This window comes from Notolepis coatsorum (assembly GCF_963971535.1).
Source record: "Notolepis coatsorum genome assembly, chromosome: 4".
Lineage (NCBI taxonomy): Eukaryota > Metazoa > Chordata > Actinopteri > Aulopiformes > Paralepididae > Notolepis > Notolepis coatsorum.
In genome coordinates, this window is record NC_140168.1 from 145,182,073 (window position 1) to 145,200,695 (window position 18,623).

Below are 18,623 nucleotides of genomic sequence, written 5' to 3' on the forward strand. Positions count from 1 at the left end.
CTTGTATTTAACCCTTTCACTGCCACACCACGTCACTCCCAAAAGAAAAACAGCTCAAAATGTATTTTTGACTGTCGAAAACGAAATAAAATACTGCATTCCGCCTGCATTATGAATTTATGATGAGATAGTAACGAAATAGTAATGCACAGCCACTTGGACAAGTAACTGCAATCAGATTACTGGCTTTTAAAGATTAACGCGTTAGATTACTATTTTCGGGGAAAAGTAATCAGATTACAATAACGCGTTACTTAGTAACGCGTTACTGGCATCACTGCTTATTACTCTCAATGATTTTACACTCAATCAAAGAGGGCAATTTTTCTAGAGATGTCAATATGGCGCTTATATCTGTTTTACTTAAGAAGGATAAGGACCCCACCGAATGTGGCAGCTACAGGCCCCTAAGTCTTCTCGGAGCCGATCTTAAGCTATATGCCAAGGTTCTAGCCACCGACTTCAAAAGCACATGACATCTCTAGTTCACCCTGATCAGACCGGCTTCATAAGAGGCCGCCTGGTTACTGACAACATCAGACGGTTACTGCACGTGATTAATGCCAGCAAGGATATTGCAATCCTTACAGCGGTCATGTCCTTGGACGCAATGAAGGCATTTGACAGATTGGAGTGGTCTTACTTATGGGCAGTTCTCAGAAGGATGGGGTTGGGTGAGGGTTTCATTCATATGATCAAAGTTCTATACACTGGGCCTTCGGCCATGATCTTAACGGGAAAGTTCTGTTCACCACTCTTCTCTGTCTCGCGCTCTTCTAGACAGGGTTGTCCTCTTAGTCCCGGACTATTCGCTTTATCCCTCGAACCTCTAGCTCAATACATAAGACAATCCCAAATTATATCTCCTATTTCAATTCAGGGCACACATCACCATATTAGCTTATACGCAGATGATGTACTCCTGTTTATGCAGAATCCCTCCGTTTCTCTACCTCATCTGCTCGGCGTGATAGATGAATTTGGCAGCATGTCCGGCTTTAAGATCAACTGGCCAAAATCTGCTTTTCTTCCACTTAATGAGCCTGCAAAGGCTACCATCCTACCGGCAAACATACAGCACGACGGGTCACTGTTCCAGTTTCCGGTGTTGGGCCAACGCCTGTTGGTATGGCTGGTGGGAGGGTGAGTCTGGAGAGGATGGACCCCTCGGTGGTTTATACCATCCGGTGTGCGCATGCTCCCTCCACTGTCGCGGTTTACGCGGGCAGATGGCGTGCGTTCCAAGAGTGGTGTAAGGGGGGGGGCTGGCACCCAGTCTCCTGCCCCCTGGATGCTGTCCTGAGTTATCTCCAGTCTCTTCTTGATAGACTGTCGGCTTCGACGGTGAGGGTATATGGGGCAGCTATATCCTCCTATCATGAGGGTATTGAGGGGACTGTTTTGTTCAGCCACCCTCTTGTGAATCGTTTCCTGCTTGGCGCTCGACGCGTTAAGCCGGTGCAACGCTCCTTGGCTCCGACTTGGGATCTTCAATTGGTCCTCGGTCGGTTGTCCTGGCCCCGTTTGAGCCGCTCGAGCAGGCGCCGTTGGGACAGCTGTCTTTCAAGACCGCGTTCCTACTGGCTGTCACTTCCGCTAAATGCGTAGGTGAGCTCTGTGCTCTCTCGGTACGTCCAGAGTGCCTGTCTTTTCGGGCCGATTGCGGTGCCACTCTGCGACCTAATCCTGCTTTCGTGCCTAAAAATATCCGGAGTTCCTTCCGCTCCCGGGACATTGTGGTTCAGGCGTTTCGTCCTCCTCCTCACGCCAGTGAGTTGGATGCGGCCCTTCACCTGTCATGTCCAGACCGTGCTTTGGGAATTTACCTCAGCCGTACTCAGGACCTCAGGGTTACCGATCAGCTTTTTGTCTGTTACGGTGGGTCTCGTGCTGGTAAGGCACTGTCGAAACAGCGCCTGTCCCATTGGTTGTGCGAGGGCATTGCCCTCTGCTACACGTTGGCTGGGCAGGATCCACCTGGGGGTGTCAGGGCGCACTCCACTCGTGGGGTGGCTGCCTCTGCGGCTCTCCTGGGTGGGGCCTCGGTGGAGGACATCTGTGCTGCAGCTTCATGGTCCTCCCCGGGCCCCTTTGTAAGGTTTTACCTCATGGACATGACCGGGGGTTCTGTCTCCCAGGCGGTTCTGGGGTCTGTGGCCTTTCCTGCTTCCCGTCCTTTCGTAGGGTAGCAGGAGTGTGTGGGTATGGGCCACAGTGTGTTGAGTCACTCGTGGTTCCGCCTGTGCGGTGTGTTCAAGGGGTTCTAGTTCCCTCTTGTTCGCATTCAGGTGGAGTTGACTCATTAGGAAGGATGGGGTGACAGGGCTCCCCGCACCCCTTGATGTGGGCTTACGGGTCCTCAGGGGGTACATCTGTCGGGTCTAACCCATATCTCATAAGGCTAGAGCGGGACGCGATAGCCATATACGAGATATAACGATAGGTTTTGTATATAACGGGGGGGCGGAGCTGAGCGATCATGGAGTAGACGTGTTTCACATGAGCTCCCTTCTACCGTGCTGAATATACGTTTCTCCCCATTAGTCTTTATTTTATTTTTATTTGTTTTTTATCTGTTTGCTAGGTCGTCGTGTTTAGTATACATTCATCGACTTTTTTCGACTTTCTACGATGACGGGGGTGGAAACCAGAGCCATGACTGCCCCAACCAGCAAACCACCGCCACCGGGCCTGGCCGCATCGTCGCCCGTTGTCGTGGAGTTAAGCGAAGCTGTGCTCTTGGTCATGACCAAGCTACACGCAGACTCTGAGACACGCATCGCTGAAGCACAGAAGAAAGTGTTGGCGGATTTTTGTGTCAGCCTCCGTCGGAAGAAGAAATACGGCTGGCGGTAGTACCGCTGACAGACAAGATGGAGACGATGCACGCTGTCTCCTCGGCTAATGCTAACGAACTAGCCATGCTAACGACGGAGGTATCATTACAGTGCGAGAAGATGGCGGGTCTCGAATCCGCCCTGCTGGCTAGGCAGGCTGAAGTCAACAAACTACAGTCGGCAGTAGATGAGATGCAGTCCCGGGATAGACGCCACAACGTCAGGATTGTTGGAGTACCGGAGACCAGCGGTGAAGGCCGTCTCTCTGAGACCGTGCCCGAACTGCTGCAGAAAATACTAGGGACGGACGTCCTCCGTTCGCCTCCTGTCTGTGAATCGGCCTACAGAGCGGGCAGGTTTTCTCCCGGCGTGAACAAAGAGCCGAGGCCCATCATAGTCAAGCTGAACAGACTTCAGCAGAGAGAACTCATCATGCGGTCGGCTCGTACCAGAAGGGGTAATCTGAGGCTTGGCGATCACAAAGTGGCCATTTTCGAAGACTTTACACCGGAGGTTCAAGCACAGAGAGGCGAATACAAGGTGGTCCTGACTAAGCTATGGAAACTAGGCCTGAGGCCCACGTTATTCGCTCCCGCAAAATTATCTGTGTTGGAGAAGGTCGGTGGTCAGCGTTCATTTTGGTCGTTGGCTAAAGCGAAGGAATATCTCGCGGGGATACCTGAGACTGTTGCTTGATATCTATGTCGGGTGAGTGACGTGGCGGTATGGGCCTATATACATTGATTAGGCCGACTATTCACAAATACTTGCTGTCATGCCCAGACATGCTAACTGTCCACTGCCCATCCATCCAACTAGCGGGGCTTCCCAATGACTGTTACTTGCTAAAGCTGACCTCATGGTCGTACTTGTGTATCGCCTCTTTGGAAGCTAACGAGCTAGCTGAACAATGTACATAATAGGCTAACGTGCTATCCGGATTCATCACTAGCTTACGCGCTAGCCTCGGGCTAGCCGGCGGGCTTCGTCTATCGTCTGCGCTGAGACATTCGAGACCCGTTAATGGTTACGTATTTTGGTTGCTGTTGCTGTTCAAAGGGACATTGGTTTGCACAATTCAAGAGTGATCGAATCCCTAACTAACTTCTGGTATGCTTTTATTTTTATATCCAGGTTGTTTTGAGCTTTGGGATCCATAGTAGAAGCCAAGGTCGGTTGAATATGCATATACAATATATGATAACAGGTTGGGTCGGGTATGGCTTGCACTTCATGGCTGTATGGTTATATGGCTTGCACTTTAGCCATGACCCTCTTTTCCTTCCTTTTTTCTTTCTTATTGTCGCTGTTTTTATGTCATCTGTATGCGCGATTTAAATGTGATCCGATTCTACCTTGGACTAACTGCTGATTTGCCTTAATTTTGTTTTGAATTTTCCGTGATCCATTTATGCTATAACGTTGCGACATTAATATGCAGACTCCAAGGTAGATGGTTACAGGGTTGATGCTGAGTAATTGTATAATAATTATTGTCGCTGTTTTAATGGCATTGAATGAGCAATTTAACTGTGATTCGATCCTACCTTGGACTAACTGCTCCGACCGATATCTTTATTGAAACAATGTATGATAACAGGTGGTGTCAGGTGTTGCCTATTACCATCCACGGATTAATGAATGTGTTTAATTCTATTCTTACATAGGTTATGTCATTTCAGCCGTTGTGCCTGATCAGAGGGACAGCTACAGGGGTGCACTTTGACCATAACCCTTTTTTTTCCCTTTCCCTTTCTTATTTTTGTCATTGTTTAATTGACATTGTTCACACAATTTTGCACGATTAACCTGTGACCCGATCCTGCCTTAGACTATCGGCTGGGATGCTTTAATTTAATTTTGTTTTGAATTTTCCTATACCCTTTTGGGCTATAACAATGCGACGTTGAAGCGCAGATTCGGAAATAGATGGCTGCAGGTTGATGTGGAGTTATTATTTAATAATGGCTATTTTTACCATTATGGTTGTCTCATGTTGGGGCCAGGGCTCAGGTGGGTTTCGACCGATATCTTTATTGAATTTTATTTTTATTATTATTTGTGTTTATTGGACTAGTGGGGGTTTACTCAGGGGTTTATCTAGAGGGGGGTTGGAGTGGGGAGCGTTTTATTGATCCATGTCTCTAGTGGGAAGTGATAGGAAGATGACCATCCTCAGTGGATGGGGCATAGGGTGGGGATTGGAGAGTGGGTATAGGGGGCCTTATAATAGGACGGGTGGGTTAGGGTTTAGAGTAGAAGGAGGGGGGGTTGTAGCTGGGGTGGTATTTTTATGTGTTTTATGTACTGTTGTCTTATATGTGTGTAATTGTTCCTCCTCTGAACTCCTGGGATTGACCGTCCGGGCCCGCCGGGATCAGCGCCTCTGTACTCAGCCTGGCTGCACTGGTATGTTCTCTACGCATTTATACAAGCTCGACCATGGCTAAATTGAATATTTTAATTTGGAACGCAGGAGGGCTTAACGCCCCACACAAGCGTGCCAGTGTCCTTTGGCTATTGAAGTGGAGAAATATTGACCTTGCTCTCCTTAGTGAGACGCATTTATTGGTAGGTGACGTGTCAAGACTGGCAAATCGGCAATATCACGTTATCTCCTCATCCTCAGCCGATGATAAGACGAAAGGAGTAGTCATAGTTACAAGACGTAACCTTGATATTAAAATCTTGGATGTATGGTCGGACACGGAGGGAAGGATTACTATAGCAAAAGTTGAATTCTTGCATAGGAAGATGGCTATAATAGCATTGTATGCTCCTAACACATTTGATTCAGCGTTCTATAATACAATCACGAAGAATATGTTGGAACTTAATGGATACGCTCTCATTGTGGGTGGCGATTTTAATGCGTGCTGGGATGCGGAGATGGATAGGTCCGGGCCCTCTGAAACGAGCGACCAAAAACGGGCCTCTAAGGCCCTTAGGATGTGGGCCAAAGACACGGGGCTTACAGACCTTTGGCGCTTATGCAACCCCACCCTCAAAGATTACTCTCACCTGTCAGCCAGACACAAAAGCTTCTCTCGGATTGACTATGCATTCGCGTCCCCTAATATGTTTGATAGTTTCGATGTCTCATTGGTTCCCTTGGCTCTCTCAGACCACAAGGGGATTTTCCTTACGGCAACCTTTGGCAGGCTCTCCGCAAGAGCTCCCAGATGGCGTTTTAATTCGACCTTGCTAAAGAACGATGACTTCTGTTCTGAGTTCAGGAGTAAACTAGCTGAATTTTTGCAGATCAACGTTGGCACAGTAGAAGACCCTAGGGTCCTGTGGAACGCATTGAAAGGATTTATCAGGGGTCATGTCACACTATTTGCCTCCAATTTGCGAAAATCCCGGTCAAAAAAGCTAGAAGGACTGGAATCATTATATGCGGACCTATACGCATCCTTGCAAACTAACTATAATGAACGACTAAACACACAACGTAAGATAGTCAAAAAAGAAATAAACTCCATACTTAAACAACAGTCTGAGTTCTTGATACATAGGACAAGACAAAATTACTATTTTCACGGCTCCAGACATAGCCATCTATTGGCAATGAAAATACGCTCAAATTATCATTTCTCGGATATCCCCTCGATTAGGACGAGCCAGGGTGCAGTCACTACTGATTCGAAAAAGATCAATGACACTTTTAAAGAGTTTTACTCACAGTTATATAGCTCAGAGGGTAATCTTGATGACTCTAAATTTGAATCGTTCATTGGCGGGCTTGAGATACCCCACATTTCTGAGGAAGAGGCCAAGGAACTGGGGAGACCGATTACTCTCGTAGAATTGAGGGAGACGATTGTTGAAATGCAGAGGGGTAAGGCACCAGGCTGGGATGGTATTCCACCCGAAGTGTATTTAGCTTTCTGGGACCAACTGGGTCCATTGATGCTCGATATGATCAATTACGCTATCGAACAAGGGGAGTTCTCAAGAGATGTCAATATGGCGTTGATTTCTTTACTTCTCAAGAAGGACAAAGATCCCAATGATTGTGGTAGCTATAGACCCTTGAGTCTTCTCGGGGCCGATTTAAAGGTGTTTGCCAAGGTGCTGGCCCGTCGCCTGCAGAGATTTATGTCTGTATTGGTACACTGCGATCAAACTGGTTTTATCCCGGGGCGTCTGGCTGCAGATAATCTTAGGAGGCTGTTGCATGTAATCGATAACAGTAAAGACAATACAACTCCATCCACAGTTCTGTCTTTGGATGCCATGAAGGCATTTGACAGACTTGAGTGGTCATACCTGTGGAAGGTACTTGAGGTCATGGGTCTTGGAAAGAGTTTTATTCATATGATTAAAGTCCTGTATGCCTCGCCGTCTGCGATGATACTGACAGGCAAAAACTGTTCCACACTCCTTCCGGTCTCCAGATCTTCTAGACAGGGTTGCCCTCTGAGCCCGGGACTGTTCGCGCTTTCCCTCGAACCTTTGGCCCAATTTATTAGGCAATCGGAGGACATCGTCCCCATAATGGTCAATAATACTCCACACAAAATTGCTCTCTATGCGGATGACCTGCTGATTTTCATGGACGACCCCTCCCGGTCGGCCACAAAATTATTGAGGATAATCGACGACTTTGGTAAATTGTCAGGCTTTAAGATTAACTGGAACAAATCAGCCTGCCTACCTCTTAATGAACTGGCCAAGGCGGTACGACTACCAGCTGATATCCCCATAGTAGAACATTTTAAATACTTGGGCATAGAGATATTCCCCACGCTGAACCAAACTACTAAGTACAACTTCACGGGTACTTATGATAAAATACGCCAGGATCTAGACAGGTGGTCGTCCCTTCCTAACTCCTTACAAGCCCGGGCTTCCATAATCAAAATGAACATCCTGCCTAGGATAAATTTTATTATCTCAATGCTCCCTCTGCCCCCTCCAATAGACCACTGGCGCAAGGTACAATCGATGGTATCTAAGTTTATCTGGAATAACAAACGCCCGAGAATCAAAAGGGCTACTACTCAACGTAGAAAACAAGATGGGGGCCTCGCAATCCCTGATTTTAAACTTTATTTCTGGTCCTTTTCACTGAGACCTCTGATGTGCTGGCTAGACCCTGTAGAGGCTGTATCGTGGCGCTCCTTAGAAGCGGCGGCGGTATCTCCGCTAAGATTGCAGGATGTAGTGTACTCCACTGTCTCTATTTCGAAATGCCGGCTGAGGTATGGACCGATCATAACTCACGTGATCCAAACGTGGCGTAATGTACAGAGGTCGTGTGGGGTTAAATGCCCTTGGCACCTGGACTCTCCAATTTTTAATAACCAGCAATTACTTGTTGGACACAAGCCGGTTAATATTCCTCAATGGCAAAGGAGGGGAGTGCATACTCTGGAGGATATTTATGATAAGAACGGCCTCCGTGCGTTTCAGGACTTAAGAGAATTTTATGATCTTCCCGGCGAGTCCTTCTTTCTTTACCTTCAACTAAGGTCAGCACTGAGGGCGCATGGCGTACCGTGGGCTCAAGCCTTGCACCCACACCCCTTCCTCAGGCTCATAGTGGACAGGACGACATCCAGAGGGTTTGTCTCCGACTTTTATACGCTCTTGATTCAATCCACGTATTAAAATGTATCATTGGATACAATCTGGCGTGTGGATATCCCGGAGTTGGACCCCGAGTTTGACTGGGATGATGTTTGGGCAAATGTGGCATTATCTTCCCGCAACCCCAATCACCAGCAAATTCATTTTAATTATATTCATAGGACCTATCTTACACCTAGGAAGCTATATGCTATGGGACTGATAACCGACTCTCGGTGCACTTTGTGCTCTCAAAAGGCCACGGGCACTTATATGCATATGTATTGGGATTGCCCACCAGTGGCCCGCTTCTGGAGGTCAATAACGGACAAACTTTCAGATCTGTGTGGCTTAACTATCCCATTCACAGCTGTTACGCTACTCCTGAACGATATAACGACACTACCCGCTTCCGTACAACTGAAAAGGGTTGTCCTAGCGGGCGTCACAGCAGCGAAGAAGCTGATAGCAATGAGATGGAAGGAGCCTGAGAAGCTTACAATGATTAACTGGTCCCTAACTCTATTGGATGTGATTTATCTTGAGATATCCACAGCCCGGGTGATTGGGGTGGGGCAGGCTGGAATTGACCTGTGGTTCGCAGCAGCTGAGAAGGTAAAGACCGCAGTGTGCGGCTGAGCGGGGTTGAGGTGCGTGTTCGGGTGAGTCCGGCGGTCTCTTGGGAGGGGGAGGAGGAAATGTTTTGTCTGTCTTGTCTTTTGTCTTGTCATCTTGAGTTTAGCTGGGGATATTATGGGGGGGCAGCTATTTAACTATTTCTTCACTGTTTGGCCACTTTTACACGGTCTCTGTGAGTCTATGGAACACCTCTACAGGTTTTTGTTTTTTCATGAAGGTTCATTGCTCTGTTTTTGGGTCGTGTTCTCAAAAAATGGTCCTTGTGGTGGATTGGAGATGTACGTTTTATTAATATAGGGTCACACGGCCGGGAATCGGGGCTGAACACTGGGAAAGACCATTTATTAGATAGTACCCCTTGGAATTAAAATTTAGAAGGTTGAACTCTGTTTTCTTTTCTCTTTGTCTGTATAAATTGTTAGTCTTTATTATTATAATTGTTTTTGTTATTTTCTTGTGAAGTTCTATGTATTGTGATTGTGGTTAATGTGTTGTCTTGTTTCATGTGAATAATAATAAAAAATTTGATCAAAAAAAAGGTTTTGTATATAACCTAGTTATATTAGTATTGGCTGAGCGTCCCGCTCTACGCGGCCCTGAGTTCCCTTTTGAGGGATCTTTTGCTGGAACGAGATTTGGCGAGGAAGAGTGTTTGGTGACCATAGTCATGGTTATATAGGCTACGCCTCCATAGGGGCGGGGCCCGATCAGGTATGGGTGCATTAAGTTGTTCGTATTGGAGTACAGTAGGTACTAGGAGATAAGGGATATCTCATAAGGCTAGAGCGGGACGCTCAGCCAATACTAATATAACTAGGTTATATACATAACCTATCGTTAATCTCCTTTCTCCCCTTTAACTCTAATAGATCATTCTAAATCAACAACAGGAGTACTCATCAACCACAGTGGAACTGCTGGGAAACAGACTGTTGGACACACACTAAGTTCCAGAAGGCCCATCTCTCTGGCTTTTTGTTCTATAATCCACCCAAAAACTTCTAGTTGAGCTTTCTCATTTTCCTGGCAATGCACTAGGACATTTCTGCTAATATGTTCATCCTTATGACCTCTAAGGTTGGCCCAATACACTAGTGCCACCTGATCTCTTCTAATATGCAGGGGCATTTCACCCATCTCCACTTGGAGTGCTGCAATTGGCGTAGTTTTCATAGCCCCACAACACAATCTCAGCGCTTTGCTCTGGATTACATCCAACTTTATAAGATTGTTCCCCTTTAAATTAGTTTTTGCTGCAGACCTATATATAATATAATACATCCATAGTCTATTATTGATCTGATGAGGCTAATATACATTTTCTCATCGCAAGTCTACTTGCTCCCCAATCCAGCCCTCTCAAACATCTCATCACATTCAGTACTTTCTTGCATTTGTCTACCATCTTACTTATATGTATAGACCATGTTAATCTTTTATCAAACCACACACCAAGGTATTTAAAATGCTCTACTCTTTCCAGGGTTTTATCACCAATTGATATATTTAGATCTTGGGGAATGCTGTGTTGAGAGACAACATGCTACAAACAATTTCCAAATCTAGGAGGAAATTCGAAATTGAGACTGCAGAAAGATTTTTGTAACTATTTAAGTCAAGTCAAGTCAAGTCAAGTCAGTTTTATTTGTATAGCACATTTCCAGGCAGCGGCAGCTGACACCAAAGTGCTTCACAAGCAGGTTGATAAAAACAAATTAGTGTGAGGCAAGGTATAAGATTAAAAGAAAGAAATAAAAAAACATAGCAAAGCAATGAAAGCAACAAAACAAACAATATGGTGCAAGATATAAGATTAAAAACATAATAAAGCAATGAAAGTAATAAAAACTGGTAGGACACAGTAAAACAAAGAGGATAGAAGGGTCAGGGGTCTAGTGGTAGTTAAGTAGGGGGGAAGGCCAAGGAGAACAGGTAGGTTTTCAAGAGTGATTTAAAAGCCTGTACGGTCTGGGCAGGGTGAAGACCTGGCACAATGAACATCCCAGATCAATAATTTCCAAAACGTTTCCAAAACTACACCGTGAGACAAGGGGCTTCAGGCTGCTTGGGCAGAGAAGGACATTCTGTGAATGACCAGAGGATATATTTTGATGAAGGGGCACACAAAATAGCACTATTTCACTGGGTGGGCCTTAAAACGTGTCAAACCATAACTGTACGTATCTTAACAGAAACGACTTACATTGATTTACTGTCGTTAGTGAAGCACAACACTCCTCTGTGTCACCTGAGGTGGGCGCTGTTTTGCACGATACCCACAACTTTTTTTAACTTGATTCACAGAGGAAATAGTCATTCTAATGAAACGTTGGCATTCAAAAAATATGTTTTATGTTATTTGTGTATTATGTCCCGGGACCTCAAATGGGAGCTGAATTCCATCGCTCTCAACAAAAAGGCCCGGCAGAGGATGTTCTTTCTACGTCAACTGAGGAAGCTCAGGCTGCCGAGGACCATGATGGTCCAGTTTTACACTGCCATCATCCAGTCCATCCTCACCCTCTCCATCATCACCTGGTTCCCTGCAGCCACGGTCAGGGACAAGGCCAAGCTGCAGCGGGTGATACGCTTGGCGGAGAGGGTGATCGGCTGCTCCCTTCCCTCCCTCGAGTCCCTACACTCCACCAGGGCCTTGAGGAGGGTGAGGAAGATCATGGCAGACCCCGCCCACCCGGGTCATAACCTCTTCACCATGCTCCCCCACGGCAGGTGGCTACGGCTGCCCCAGACACTTAGGTCCCGCCATAGACTGAGTTTCTTCCCCTCAGCAGCTCGCCTGGAAAACGAGTCAGGTGTCCCCCTGCTCCACCAAAACGCATATCTGTACATACTGTATCTCTTACCTATAGTCTTACTAGTTACACTGCTGGTCAGTATGATTTACTACCATAGTGTTTTATATCTGTATCACTGTACATATTAATACTATAACTCTTACATACATAGATCTGATTATTCATACATAGGACCTACTCCTATCTGAGCTCCGGGAGGGTCATCAAAGAGAAGCAGCCTATTTCTCGGTCCTTGCCCTGTAACACTTCCCCCGGTCCTGCGGGACCGGACGGCAACCCTTCTCCCGGTTCGACTGGTCCAGGTGTCGGTCCGTCTCAACTCCCCTTCCATACACCCCTTCATAATACAACATTGCCAACCGGTGGGCTGATCCAGATCTGGCAGATCTGGCATCAGCTCACTCACCTGATTAATATTATTTACTTCCATTTATGTTTATTATGTTTATTGTCTGTGTTGTCGTTGTTGTTAGACTTGTGTTCCCCTGTCTGTGTTTTGTAAATATGTTTTAGTCTTGTTGGTCTCAGTTTGTTCAATTGTTATTGTTTTTCCCAGTGTGCTCTGTGTTCTGTTGTTTCTGTCTATCACACCTGTGTCCTGTTTGTAATTACCCTCTGTCTCTAATTAGTGTTTGTATAGGTGTTGTGGGCCAGCAGACACTTGCTGGTTCATTGTTTAATTGTTACCGTTGTTGTGTTTGTTGTTTTCTGTTTCAAGTAAAAGCCTTATTATTCACCACTACGCCGTCTCCTGTATCCTGTATATCTCTCCGTTCTACACTGCAAACTGAGTTCCACCACATCATGCCAGCAAAGTGGCACCATCGTAACAGAATGAACCAGCCATTCCGGGACTCAGCAGTAAAGGACGGAGACGGAGCGAGCTTCGCGCTCGGAATATTGGGCGCTTCGGTCCTGTGTGCTGACCAGGCGGCCGCTTGGGGTCTGGCACCGTGGGACGGAGTGGCCGGCCCAGCGGCGCCGATGACACTGGGTGCTCTCGCCGCGGCCACTCCTGTGCCGGATCCCTGGGTGGGGAGTTGCCTGGTCCGCAGGGGAGCGTCTGGGAAGGGGCGCGGATCCCGACGCCACAGCCCCAGGGGGAGACGGGGTTCCCAGGACCGCAGGTCCACCTCGCCGTCCTGGTCGAGGTCTCCTCAGCCCTGGGAGGTTCCGGAGGACGAGCCGCCACCATGGCAGACCTGGAGGACGACGCCGGATTCCACTGCCGGAGGGACCCCAGTCGGGGGTCCTGCACCGCGTCCTGCCGTCAGGGAGCCTCCGGTTCGGGGTTCGGCTGTGGGTCTTGCCACCGAGGAGACCCCAGCCCCAGGTTCCACTCCGGAGCCGTCGCCTCTACCCTCCATCCTCCCCAGCTCCAGTCCTCGTCAACCCCCTCCCCCCGACCCAGTTCCCGCAGGCCCCGTTCCTCGACCCCCCTTCCCCCAGCCCCTCGTTGCCGGTGCGGCTTCCCTCCCTCCCAGTTCCCGGGGGGCCTGCTAGGCCGCCTGGGAGTCGACCTTCGAGGGCGGGGTACTATAACACTTCCCTCGGTCCTGCGGGACCGGACGGCAACCCTTCTCCCGGTTCGACTGGTCCAGGTGTCGGTCCGTCTCAACTCCCCTTCCATATGTAACTGGTCTAAAGGCCACCCTCTGTGTCGTCGTCGTGTAGTGGAAGTGATGACTCAGTTGTGGCAATTCAGTGTTTTATTTCTCCTGGAAAGACATTCCACAGGCAAGAATAATATGGCATTATTGCTTGTCCACTAGGTGGCTCCAGTTCACAGGCCCTTCCAGCATTCCAGATAGTCTGAACATTTTGAATGATACATTGAAATATCACAATAATAATAAAATACACAATGAAATAATACAAATTAAATAATAAGACATCTCCAATTACCTGGAAAGACATTCCACAGGCAAGAATAATATGGCATTATTGCTTGTCCACTAGGTGGCTCCAGTTCACAGGCTGCAACGAGGGAAATCAATGTCAGGAAAAGGCCTACAACGCATTGCTCAGCCCATAACTACTAGTTGTCCACATGTGTCATACAAAAGATAGTCACCATAGTTAAACCCCATTACAAAAAGTGCAGAATTGTTCACATTAACACAGTTACCACTATATACAACTCCGGTTCATTGCCCGGCAACTGATTTACAATAGTGCGTTCTTTTAGACCTGATATATTTACAGACACTGAAAGCACGTCTTACCCCTTCCAGCATTCCAGATAGTCTGGCGCGAAAGGGGAGGTGCAAGGGGAAAAACGTCACTTCGGCAGGAAGTGACGACGGCTTCAAAATAAAAGACTATTAGAGTAAAAGATAATAATAAACAAATTAAAGTAATAACGTTAGGGAGGGATCTTTGTGGAATACAACATTAGTATATTTTATATACCTGCTACATACTCCCCCCCTGAATTCCGCTAAAATCCCGAACCTACAGGACACACTAACTGGGACCTCCAACACAACGTCAGAACCGGCAGACATGACACACACTAACAGGGACCTCCAACACACGTCAGAACCGGCACGGGTTTACATGAAGAAACGTATCTTCAGAATCAGCTAGAAGCTACCTGTCAAACAGGTTCAGAGAAAACAAAAGGGTGTACAGTCCTATGTTCCTCCTAGAATCGCTCGGTGCCTTATACACCAAACCTACCCGGCCTACTCAAGTCCCATATCCTACCTGTGAGCACATGCAGTAACACTACTTACAGTGACACATTGCAAGATAAAATAAAAATCAATGAAACAAAAAAAACTGAAAGAGACAGCACAGAAAGCCTAGGACAGAGTGAGAAGAGACTGGGAACTCCTACCAACCGAACGGCCTCTGAACCATCGTCTCTATCAAACGGTTGACTCCTCTAACCACCCTGCCAGCCCGTGTCCTGACTACACCCTCTGTGCCCCTCAGTGTAGGTGCACGGCAGTCCCGGTCCCGCTCTACAATGGCCGGAATGACTACCGGAATAACGGTCGGGGCCCTTGGCACTGCGTCTGATGTGTCAACTGTAGACACTGGTCTGGAGGACTGGGCACTACTTGCATCAACCACCGACACTGTCTCTATATCAGACTGATCTTCGTCCACATCAGCTACGTCACAGGAGCCATGACTGGTAGCCTCTCCAGCCCCACTCAACACCCATGCCTCCGTCCTATCCTCTGAACCCCTCTCTCCCTCCAGAGAGTCGATGAGAGCCATCTGAGACCCGTCCTCTGATCCTCTCTCTTCCTCCAGAGAGTCGATGAGGCCCATCTGAGACCCATCCTCTGATCCTCCAAGACTGTCTTCAGTCTCCGGCGCGTTCCCATCAGCAGTCTCTATGGGTAGGAAGCTGATATCCAGAATCAGGTTGCGATGCACCACTCTCGTCTTCCCCTTTTCATCTTCCAACTTGTAGACATGAGTCTGTGGGTTGCTGTCCATGACAGTATAGACTGTTGGTTCCCACTTGTCCGCAAGTTTCTTCTTCCCCCTCTCACCTTTGTTTGCGAGGAGCACCCTGTCTCCCACGTTCAAGCAGATCCCCTTGACTTTACGGTTGTAACCTCTGGCTTGCTTGTCTTGCTCCTTGACAGCATGTCTCCGAGCAACGTCTGCTGCTTCATGGAGGTGGGACATAAGCGTTGTCGCGTAACTGCTGTAGTCAACAACCACTGGGTCATGCAGAACCTGTCTGAACATTACGTCAACAGGGAGCCTCGGAATCCGCCCAAACATTAGGTGGAAAGGTGCATACCCAGTAGTCTCATGCACCGTCGCATTGTATGCAAATGTCAGAGTCTGTATTTGCTGAGGCCACCTGGCCTTCTCCCTCAGCGGCAGCGAACGGATCATGCCTCCCAGGGTTCTGTTAAACCTCTCGGTCCCTCCGTTCCCCATGGGATGGTAGGCGGTAGTGTGTGACTTGGAGACTCCCGACAGTCTAAGCAGTTCCGCAATGAGCTCGCTCTCGAAGTTGGCTCCTTGATCCGTATGTATGCGCTTCGCAAATCCATACACACAGAACACGTGATCCCACAACTTCCTCGCAACTTGCTTCGCTTGTTGATTCGAGCAGGGAAAGGCATGTGCCAACTTCGTGAAATGATCCGTCAGGACAAGGACATCTACTGAACGCTGATTGTTATCCTCTGCACTCCAGAAGTCCAAACACACTAGTTCCATGGGAGCGGAGGTCCTTATACTCTCAAGCGGAGCCCTGGCAGACGGATCTGGAGTCTTGGCCAAAATGCACCTCTGGCAGCACTTCACATAGTCCTTAACTTGGCGCTCCATCCTTGGCCAAAAGAAGCGTTGTCTTGTCAGGTAGATCGTCCTTGCCTGCCCTTGATGTCCGGCTAGGTCATGCACGCCCCGCAAGGCCTTGTCCACTAGACTCCGGGGTAAGACAAACTGAAGCCTCCTCTGCTTGCTCAACGGATCTTTGGTGATTCTATAGAGCACTCCGTCAGTGACCTTCAGTCTCTCCCATTGTCTGATCAGCACCAGAGCACTCGCGCCCAGACCGCCTCTCTCTCGCCTCGATGGCCTCCTCTGTCGAGTCAGAAAAGACGTGACCTTTGAGATGTCAGGGTCACTCTCTTGGCTCCTCTGAAGCTCTGTCAGGGAAAAGGCAGGCAGCGAATCCTGTCCCGGCGGAGCAAGATGTTGAACGGTCTGTACCAACTCTGTCGCCCTGGACTCTGCAGCTGCATCCCAATGGTCATGAGAATCAAGGACCGCCTTCACAGCGCTGTCACACAGGGGCGGCGAACACTGGGACTGCATCACAGCGACGCTCTCTGACCTCTCCGCCCGTTGACACTGGACCCTCAAACGGAAGGCATCTTGAACTCCATTCACTCCAACCTCACCCGCTTCGGCGAGCAGATTGCCGTAGGACTCAGTGACCAGCCGGCGCCCAACCGTCTTGGCAAACGGATCCCGGCTGAGAGCATCAGCCACCACATTCTTGACTCCTGCGATGTGCTTCAGGCTGAACGTATAAGGAGCGAGCTTCGCGACCCACCGTTGTTCACAAGCGTCGAGCTTAGGCTTTGTCATTATATAGGTGAGTGGATTATTGTCCGTCCATACAGTGAAGGAGTTGCCCTTCAGCCAATGGCTGAACTTGTCACACACACTCCACTTCAGTGCCAAAAACTCGAGCCGATGGGCTGGGTAATTCTTCTGAGAACTGCTCAGGGTCTTGCTTGCGAAAGCTATGGGGCGCGCTTTACTTTCACCAGCTGGTACTTGTGACAACACCGCCCCGAGCCCGTCCAACGAAGCATCGGTCGACAGAATCAAGGGACGTGAGAAATCAGGATGCGCCAGAACCACGCAGTCCAGCAGACTCTCTCTTAGACTGACGAAGGCGACGTCACACTCTGAAGTCCAGTCATCGGGTCCCAGTCTCCTGAATGTTCCTGCCTTCACCTTCACCTTCGTCCTTCCTTTCCTCTTCTGTCCCCCAGTCAGGGCGAACAGCGGTTTGGCGATGGAAGAGCAATTAGGGATGAAGTGCTGATAGAAGAAGACCATTCCCAGATAGGACTTTATCCTCCGTACTGAGGGCGTGCACCCGTCTTCTTCCATCAGATCTGTGCTAGACATGCTGGATATGACCTCCACCTTCGCAGGATCCACAGCCACTCCGTTACCATCTATGATATGGCCCAGAAACTTGACAGACGACCTCATCAGATGAAATTTTTTCGGGCTCAACTTGAGGTTGTGGTCTCGCAGTCGCTGGAAGACGACCTACAGTCTTTGTAACGCCTCCTCTTCCGTCGATCCGAAGACCAGCAGGTCGTCCAGATAGCATAACAGGCTGCTGAAGTTCATGTCCCCGAATATACTCAGCATCATGCGCATAAATGAGGCAGGACTATTGCACAATCCCTGCGGCATTCTATTATACTCATGCAGGCCTATCGGTGTAGTGAACGCCGTGTATCTCTTATCCTTTTCAGCCATGGGAACGTTGTAGAAGCCGGACGTCAAGTCCATCGTGCTGAAGAAGGTGTTCCCCCCCAAGGCGGCCAGACAGTCCGACTGATGTGGAAGAGGATGGGCGTCTTTCAGTGTTCTTGCATTCAACCATCGGAAATCGGTGCAGATCCTCAGATTACCGTCCTTTTTCCATACCATCACCAGCGGTGAAGCATAATCACTCACTGATTTTCGGATTATCCCTTGCTGCTCCATGTCTGTCAAGACCTGTCGTAGTTTCTGGTAGTGAGCAGGGGGTACTCTCCGGTAAGGAAGGCGGAATGGACGATCATCGGTCAGTCGAATGCGGTGGACGAAGCCCTTTGCCTCACCACAGTCCATCTCATGCTTGGAGAAGATGTCGGTGTAAGACTCGAGCAGCTGGACCAACTTCTCCTTTCCTGCGTTGCTGGTATGACAGGGTTGGATATCGAGTTTGTCAAGACCAACATCACGTAGCCTCTGCTCGAAGTCAGAGGGGCTGGATGTCGTATGGTGCTCAGTCGCGGGAGCGCTGTCGATCCGACTACAGCCTTGGAGTAGCTCCAAATCCTCCACAGCCAAGCAGGGAGACACATCTGCCAGCTTACAGTTCCTCTTCAGCGTAACAGGTCTGTCAGACAGGTTGGTGACCTTCATGGGGACCCACCCATCACCCCACAGAGGTGTCACGACCCGACCAACCATAATATTACGTGGCATGGACCTTGATGAAGTCGGCTCCACTATCACGGTGCTTCCCGGCGACATG